Source organism: Anas platyrhynchos, chromosome 6, assembly GCF_047663525.1.
Source record: "Anas platyrhynchos isolate ZD024472 breed Pekin duck chromosome 6, IASCAAS_PekinDuck_T2T, whole genome shotgun sequence".
Taxonomy (NCBI): domain Eukaryota; kingdom Metazoa; phylum Chordata; class Aves; order Anseriformes; family Anatidae; genus Anas; species Anas platyrhynchos.
Window position 1 is genome coordinate 39,772,351 of NC_092592.1, and position 8,298 is coordinate 39,780,648.

The 8,298-nt window shown below is 43.0% G+C and overlaps 1 long non-coding RNA gene across 1 annotated transcript; it reads left to right on the forward strand.

Annotated features, from left to right (window-relative positions):
* The first annotated feature begins 2,494 nt into the window (after positions 1 to 2,494).
* Positions 2,495 to 4,719, forward strand: LOC110353263 (uncharacterized). The gene is made up of 2 exons (XR_002403549.4): positions 2,495 to 3,537; positions 4,106 to 4,719. It is a non-coding gene; the product is annotated as an uncharacterized lncRNA (long non-coding RNA).
* The last annotated feature ends 3,579 nt before the right edge of the window (positions 4,720 to 8,298 follow it).

Consider the following 8,298-nt stretch of genomic DNA (forward strand, 5'->3'; position numbering starts at 1 on the left):
AGGAAAATAAACGAGGGGAGCAGCTCGCCTCCTGCAACCTCATGGCATTCCTCGGGAGCGTGCGGCCCCAGCAGGTCTCTCCCCAAGCAGCCAGGTGGGGCTGGCCTCCACGCACATCTCCTGGGGGTCCAAGAGCCCCACAGACCCCAAATGATCTCCTCCTGTCCCCATCCGAGCTCTGGGCTCGGTTCTGCTCCTGCTGAGCCTCCGGGGGAGTGAGCAGGAGCCGCGCGGGATGGGAAGCTGTGGCGGCGCTGGGAGGAGCACAGGGCCATCGGGGAGCCATCTGGGAGAAATCATTTTATTTATAACTTAAGTAATAGCACAAGCCACACAGCAAATCGATTTGCTTTTGGATTCCAGCTATTGTCTGATTGCCCAGACAAACAGCATCCAGTTTAAGTGGAGTCCACGGCAGTAATAACAAAGAAGGAACACAAATTTTAATTATGTTTCTTGAAGTCTGTATAAGTATTGGAGAACCACATAAAAATGATTTTTTTGACTAACTTGCAGTTGAAAATGTGTCATTAAAAGCTATGAGTCTGATTTTCTGCTCTGCTGGTCAAGATATTAACCAAAATGATAAAGTATTCATTCTTTGAGGGGAGAAAAAGTAGAGGGAAATAACTGCTGAAGGTCTCACGCTGGAGATATGATGAGAATGACACTAAAACCAGAGAGTTCATCACTCCCCACTTGTTGGTCTCGTTATGCTACAAGCAAGTGCCAGAGTCAGAAGTAAGAAGAAATCCCGCATGAAGCAAATCGGGCAAAAATAAATAATGAACCCCAGCACGAACGTGAAACCCTCCGCCAGTCCACTGGCAGCGCGATTGACACTTTTTTTCCAGACTTTCTTCTTCTAACTTTGGCAGGAGCAGGATGTCAGCCTCCGACACTGCTCACGGTGTACGCGTTTGACAAGAAGTGTCAGAACGTGGTCTTTCATATCACCAATGATTCAAATTAATTTCTGCTCCTCTTCGCTTGCGTCTTCCCTAATTCTGCAAGCTTGACTTCATACCCACTGAAACTTACATTTATTTGTAATCTCGCTGCTTACACTCCACTGAACAATAAAAGAACAATAAACTTAATAAAAAGCCCAAGTGATTGGAAATAGCTCTGGGAATGGCAGTCCAGTATGAAAGCTATAAATTTACTTGTATACTCATGACATTGTCAGCTAATTTTTATGAAAAGCCCATCACAGAACATTGCACCAAAACACTGTGATCACTCGTATGTCACCCATCATACTTCCCCTGATAACAAAACAGAAAATGCATCATAAAATGATACTTCAAACTACAAATTCATCATGAAATGCTCACTGTATACAGTAACAATTCTTTCCTGACCTTGTCTTGCACCTGAACCTTAAATTAATCATTTTTCTTCTATAACATTAAAGAATACCCAGTGGTGCTTTTTATTGATTTTAAAAGTTAAAACTTCAACTAATAATATCATTACTGTTTTGGTTAATATTTCCCTATTCAAATCTACGTAGAGTTCAAGAAGTTGTGCAGTGCAAAGTAAGAAATATGGCTTTTGAAAATATGGTTTTAAAATATTTTTATGTACTTGGATCAGAAAGTATTGACTGACATACAGAGGCTGAATCAAAACCCACCAAAGTTAAAGGAAAATACCTATTGATTTTAAATGGTTTTGGATCAAGCCCTTAAGACCTAATCCTGGAAAATGCTGAGTGTATTAAAGCTACATAGGAGCTAAGCATATTGAGAATTCACAGGACTAAATCTTGTTATATATATAGTGTTATCCTGACTTAGACTAAGATACTTAATTGGACTAATTAGGGGAAGTCTTCCAAGAGATGCCCAATGCTATCACTGCACCCTTGTCATCACTCTTGTAGTGGCTGTGCTGTCAATGTAGGGGATGGGGCACTTAATGCCCTGATTCCCACACGCCTATGGCATATGCATGTATATTAAAAGCACCCATTTACACGTGTCCACCCAATGGTTTTTAATGAATCAGATCTTCTCCCGTGAACTACTCATGGCTTTGCAGACATGAAGCTGAGTGGTTCCAGCAGTGGCACGAGAGCACACCTTAACCACAAACCCAAGGCTCTCCTGCACCGGGGGATGCTCTGAGGGCAAAGAGGTGAGCGACCCTTCAGCTCACCCCTGGGGCTTGATAAATCCCCTGCGTTCTGTTTCCTTCTGAGCACCAGCAGCTTTGACAGCCCCGTCCCACAGCAGAGGTGTGGGCAGCGGCTGCTCAGCCTCCAAATCCCCCCAGCCCTTGGGGGCACCCCATGGTCCTGTTGTTCACACACTGCTGAAGTTTAAAAGTACAGCTTTGGCAGAAGTGTGAATGTCTTTTTGTCTTTTTTTTTTTTTTTTTCCTTTGGGCAGCAAGAATGAAGTTGATTACAGCTATGTAAAAAAAATGTCTTTTTTTTTTTTTTTCTTCTTAATTGATCATCACTTCAGGATAAGCGTAACACATCCTTTGTTTTCGGCTGTTGCAGAGAGTAAGGCAACTACCAGGAATAACAGTGCAGGAAATGTGTGTTCAGGTTGTCAGCCTTCCAATTTAATTCCTCTCCTGCCCTTGCCAAAACGAGGAAGGATGAAGTAGTAAAGCCTCCACCCTATTACTGAATGCCTCAGCTGCGGCTCGCTCCCACCCAGGCGGTCCCACTCCCTCCTGATGGACGACCAGGAGCCCCCAGGTTTTATTACCCAGCCTGCATAACATCCAGCTTCCCCAGATTAACTTCTGCATGAAATACTGCAGTGGAAACCTCCGATGCAAATGGAATCATGAGCAGACTAAAATAAGGAGAATTCAACACAAAACAAAGCACAGTTTATATCAGGAGAGGACTAAATATCAGGCGAGGACTAACTCTCTGGAAGGAGAGTAAGGAGGAAGGGCTTCTCAGAACAGCACAGCAGTATCTCATGCTACCCACTGAGCAGCTGCTCTGCTTAGGACAAAATTCAAGTATTTGGTGAAAAGCAAAAGGCTGTCCCTGTTGCAAAGGCTCAAGACAGCCCCTCGCAGCCCCGAGAAGACCTCTCCCTGCACCTTCTGCTAAGAAGCTCCCTGCCTGTAAAGGTCTGTCAGCCCCCACAGGTGGGACACAGCTCGCCCCCCCCCCAAGGAGCATCTTGCTGGAGGCGCTTCAAGCAAGGCTTTCCTGCTCAGCACCTGCGACATGTGCCCTCCTTTTCCAGAAACGTGGCCAAAAGACATCTCTGGAGATGCCAATATCTCCTCTCTGCCTACAGAGGGAATTTGCAGCTAGCATCTTGGACTAGATATATCACTTTGATATGACTGCAGAGAGTTGAGATGAATTTGGGTCATATCTTGCCGCTTTTAATTACTTTATGACTGACATAAGACTCACGTAGAGCACAAAGATGATTTCTGCTGGACTCCATCAGCCGTGCAGCAACCTGTTGGAGGGACAGTGCCAAAGTCCAAGAGGAATCCGGATCTGAAATACGGGACTTTTATGAAAGGCAGAACCCGGAGTGAGAAAAGGTGACACTTTGACTCTGAATTCATAAGCGCCATTTTATTTATCAGAAAATATCACATCTGACAGAGCTGCCAAAGACAAGCGCAAGTCAATTCTGTAAGAGCAGGTTTTATTGTTCTGGTAGCAGAGGAGAAAAAACAATGTTTTACAAAGAAAAGAAACTTGACATGGTATTGAGGATGTTTATTTCTTTTATCATATTATGTATGAATCTTTTATAAGTTTTCAGTGAACTATATTAATTAAAAATTAGTTCTGGGAATATTTTGCTTGTAGCCTAATAAGCTATTACGTCAATACAGATTTTCATAGACTATTTTAAATTTGAAATAAAGGGGTCTCCTGAGTATGCGCAATGGAACAAAAATGTAACAAAAAAAAAAAAAAAATGAATGCTTAACACTTTTTACTTGTACAAGTTAAGGATCAGAGTGCAGGTCTTACTTGTCTTTCTAAGTAATTTTTATGAGTTCCATACAAAACGGTTAATTATTAAAAGTTTGGTGGATTCAAACCGTGTAAGGAACTTGATTAGACCTTTTTATTATTATTATTATTATTTCATTTTAGCTTTCATTGCAACCCATCCTGATGCTATCACACAACAAAGCAAGGCTTTTCCACCAGCGGCCCTTTGGACACCATGCTTCCAGACACAGCGAGGAGAGCACCGCAGTGCCCATCCATGGGGAAAGCATGGAGAAGGCAATAGAAAAGCTGCAGGGATGGCTCCCACCTGTCTGTGATTACACAGATCTATTGCCTTTGGTGCTAAAGCAGTAGAGCAGCCTGATGCACACCGGCATCAGCAGCATGAAGGGTGTCTGAGGTCAGGGTTTGTGTCTGGAGCTGCTCCTGGGCAGCACAGCCCCACACTGGGCACAAAGCAGGGGTGAGAATGAATTTGGCGCAGACCTCTGCGACTCCCACCAGGATGGCAAGTCCTTCACGGCACAAAAAACATTAGGGAAATCTCAAATTCTTGGCTGGTGATCATCCCAATCATTTCTTGGGGATTCCTAGTATTGAGTGCTGTTCCTTTTCCAGAAGATCACAAGAGCAGACTCGGGTCATAAAAAAGTAAGGCCAGCAAATAAAATACTACAAGTAATTCCAGGAAGAATGACCTGAAAGTGTTGTTTTGATGGAAAATTTTACACAATTAATTATTTTCATTTTCGTTTTTGTGATTGCAATGAAACAGGTACTATAGAATAAGTCCAGTCAATGGAATTAAGTGACACAGGCTCCCCAGGACAGTCAGGGCACCAAGCCTGCCAAGTTCCAAGATGTATGGTTTAATTTTTAGGTGGTCCTATGGTGGTCCTATGTGGAGACAGGAGTTGGACTTGATGATTGTGGGACCCTTCCAGCTCGGGATGTTCTACAGTTCTATAATTCTGTGATTAAGGGATGATGGCAGTAAAACCCATTATGTCCCACTGCAGTATCAAGGCCTCAATTTCTGTCAGTTTTCAGTTACAAGATTTATTTTAACGTAAATGTCACTGCAAGGTTTTAAGACAATTCCTATGCCTACTTAAGAATTTGAAATTTTCCCAACGAATAACCAACCAACAAACAAAAGCCAAGTTACCAGAGGCACCAGCCCCTCGAGCAATGCCCACAGCTCACAGGTGAGTGTTAATTTTGTGGCCAGAAGGTAAAACCACAAAAGGGGCTCTGTCTTCTGGAAAATTGACCCTAATTTGATAAATGTGGGCAAGTTAATGTTCCTTTGAGGGTCATAAATTCAGTGTTTGCTGGTTAATTTTTCAATTTCATTTTTAAGGGTTTTTGCTCATTTAGCTTCTTTCACGTGGCCGCATCCTGGAACTCCATCAAGCAGCAACGAATGCCGTGTAAACACCTCACCCACAAGATGCCATCCATCCTTCACCCGCTGCCCCAGAGGGGAGGGAGGCACTGCAGGTGTCCCTTTTCCTCCCAATGGAGGAAAACTCCAGGCGTCCCGTGTTGTCAACCTAAACCAGGATAATTAATTAAAATTATTTAGCCTCACAATAAGTAAAGTATCACACTGTCCGTTGATTTAACCTGATTCAGTAACCAAAGTAAACAGCAGTTAATTGATTTGCTCAGGTTCACATCCGATGTATATGACATGGAGCTGAATGAGAAGGCGGCCTCCTGGTTCCCAGCTCAGTGCTCGATCCCCAGACTCCTTCTACTTCTACTGCATTAGTTCATATTTTTAAAAAGCAACAATCTACCAAAGGAAAATAAACATCACATATCGTAGTGTTATTTAGTCTGCAGGTTGAGACATGCTCTTCATATTCATATTAATGAGCTGCTTCTCATGAGGCAACCCATTAAATTTAATAGGAGAGCTAACATAAACCTCACATGAAATGAAATAGTTGCAGTTACGTTTACATTTCCTCGAACAGTATAGTTTGCATTCCTGTATTATGAACGAGCTTCTACATTTTATTTAATGATAAACAGGCTTAATGATTCTTTTTAGCTTTTTTTGCCAACTTTCTCTGGTTTCCTAGCCGAATGTAAAAACCATCCTCAGCTGACCACTGGCCACAGACACTGCTTCGTGTGACAGGTAACTGGAAGATTCTAAGGAATTGTTTCTCGTTGTAGTTTTTCAACACTTTTTACAACATCTATTATTAATTGACTGACTTTTTAGTTTGTATGGTGATGAACAAAAAACCCACTGAAAATGTTTGCTTCTGTGTTTGCTTGGGGTTGACCTGGGGACCAGGGCACCCATTGCTTTTCCAAAAAGCCCACAGTGTTGTTTCAAAACACAATATGAAATCCAAACTCTTTGGCATAAAAACGATTTCTTCTCTACCTGATGCTGCAAAATTTTCATCTTTGTCAACAGTATCTCACGAGTATTAAATTCTTATTATGCTTTTTAAATGTCAAGGAAGATCACCTACAGCCAGATTGCCCTTCCAAGCAAAATTTAGCACAACGTATGGTGTACAATGTATGGCTCTAAATGATATCCTCAGGTCACCTAAAAGGCAAAACCGGCAGCAAAAATTGTCCCAGACTCCTTCTCATGCCAATCAGAGCAAGATTAAATTTAGAAATGTTAAAGCAGATAAACTGCTCAAATTGACACCGGACCTGCAGACTCCCCGTACCATGTTCAGATGTAAGACCATCCTTTCTACCTTTCCCCCTGCTGACTGCTGGGCTTGGATCACGAATTCTGTAGCCCCAGTACCTGAACAAATTTCAGACAGTAAATGTAACTGTCACAGTGCCGTGCCTCAAAACAAGAAAATCTGTGATAAAGGCAGAAGTAAGCCTAAGTCTCCGGTGTTTTCAATAATTTTGCCATAAAACCTGTTTGTTTTTTTCCCTGATCTCCAATTCTTTCTTCAGCTCTATCCGACCAGAAGACGACCACTGCTAGTGGTGATGCTCAGATCAGATTTCCTGGTGCTCCCAAGCCGCACGTCAGCGTGGCGCGTTCGGCCGAGCAGCGCTGACCCAGCTTGTTAATCACCGCCGCCTCTGGACCACGTCTCTGCAGAGGGCGAACATCATTATGTGCAATAGGCCGACAAAAACATTATGGCAGTTAAGATTGCATAATGAGGGTGAACTGGAGCTTAAGTCATGTGGCTTTCCTCCAAATGCTAAAAATTAAAATAAATGTTTGGTTGAACAGGAAGAAAGCTATACCTAGGAAGCCACCGCTTTATTCTCTTTTTAATTTTCCTGTCATCATTAGAGAGACATTGTTTCCCAGTTTTATTTTTCCTGCTGCAGGATCGCATATCTCCCAGCCTATTTAATTTTGATTCCTGTGACCACACTTAATTTTTGGTTCAGCAGGGCTGGAGTCCATGGTCCCACCAGAGTGCCCCAGCCCTCCAGCTGTGCACACCTGAAAGCTGTGCAAGTAAAATGATGAAGGACATTCATTTTCACACTTCTTTTTTCTACCTGTTCCATGCCTGTGCTTACTTAGTCATATTAATATTTTTATAATTGCTGTAAAAATGTCTGGTTCAGAGAAGCAAGGGAACTCAAATCAGAATTTAGAAAACTGAGGTCACCAACAAGCTCATTTAGACCCTGAACATATGAAGAAGTTGTTGGCTGTCCAAAAGCCATCAGTGCACATTTCCTGGGAAGCCCACCAAGGAGGGGGCTGATGGAGCCGACCTCACACGGCTCAATCTAACGAGGTGTGCTGCATGTGCCTGGCCATGGGTCGGGGCTGCCAGGCAGACGGAGCACACAGCCAGGAGGGAGGAAATGGGCAAAACCAGAAAGGCTTTGAGAGCAGGAAGGGTGCAGGCAGCTCCTGCAGGTCTGCACCTCTGGCAGGGCGCTCCTGTTCCTGCTCCCATTCCTGCTCCTGCTCCTGCTCCTGTTCCTGCTCTACCATTATCCAGGAGCAGGCGCCTGTCACAAACATCCCACAAGGAAAATGGGGAAGGACTAATAAAGCAGGAGAGGAGCTTGCTTCTTCAAAACAGAAATCATTGTCTCAAGGATTCGCAGAGTGTCTTTTAGAAATGTTGGAACAGTACTCACATCAAAGCATCCTGGTGTTCAGAACAGGTGGCACACAAAGCCTTTTTTCTCTGTAATTTCCTTATGAAAGCCACATTATTTATCTTTCAAACTCATGTGAAAATTACAAAAAGAAAATAAAACAAGTAGGAAAAGTGTTTATAGGAAGAGTTACATTCCTGAAGAATATTCTCCAAGGGAAATGAATGTTTAATTACACATACAAGGCAGTGCTTACC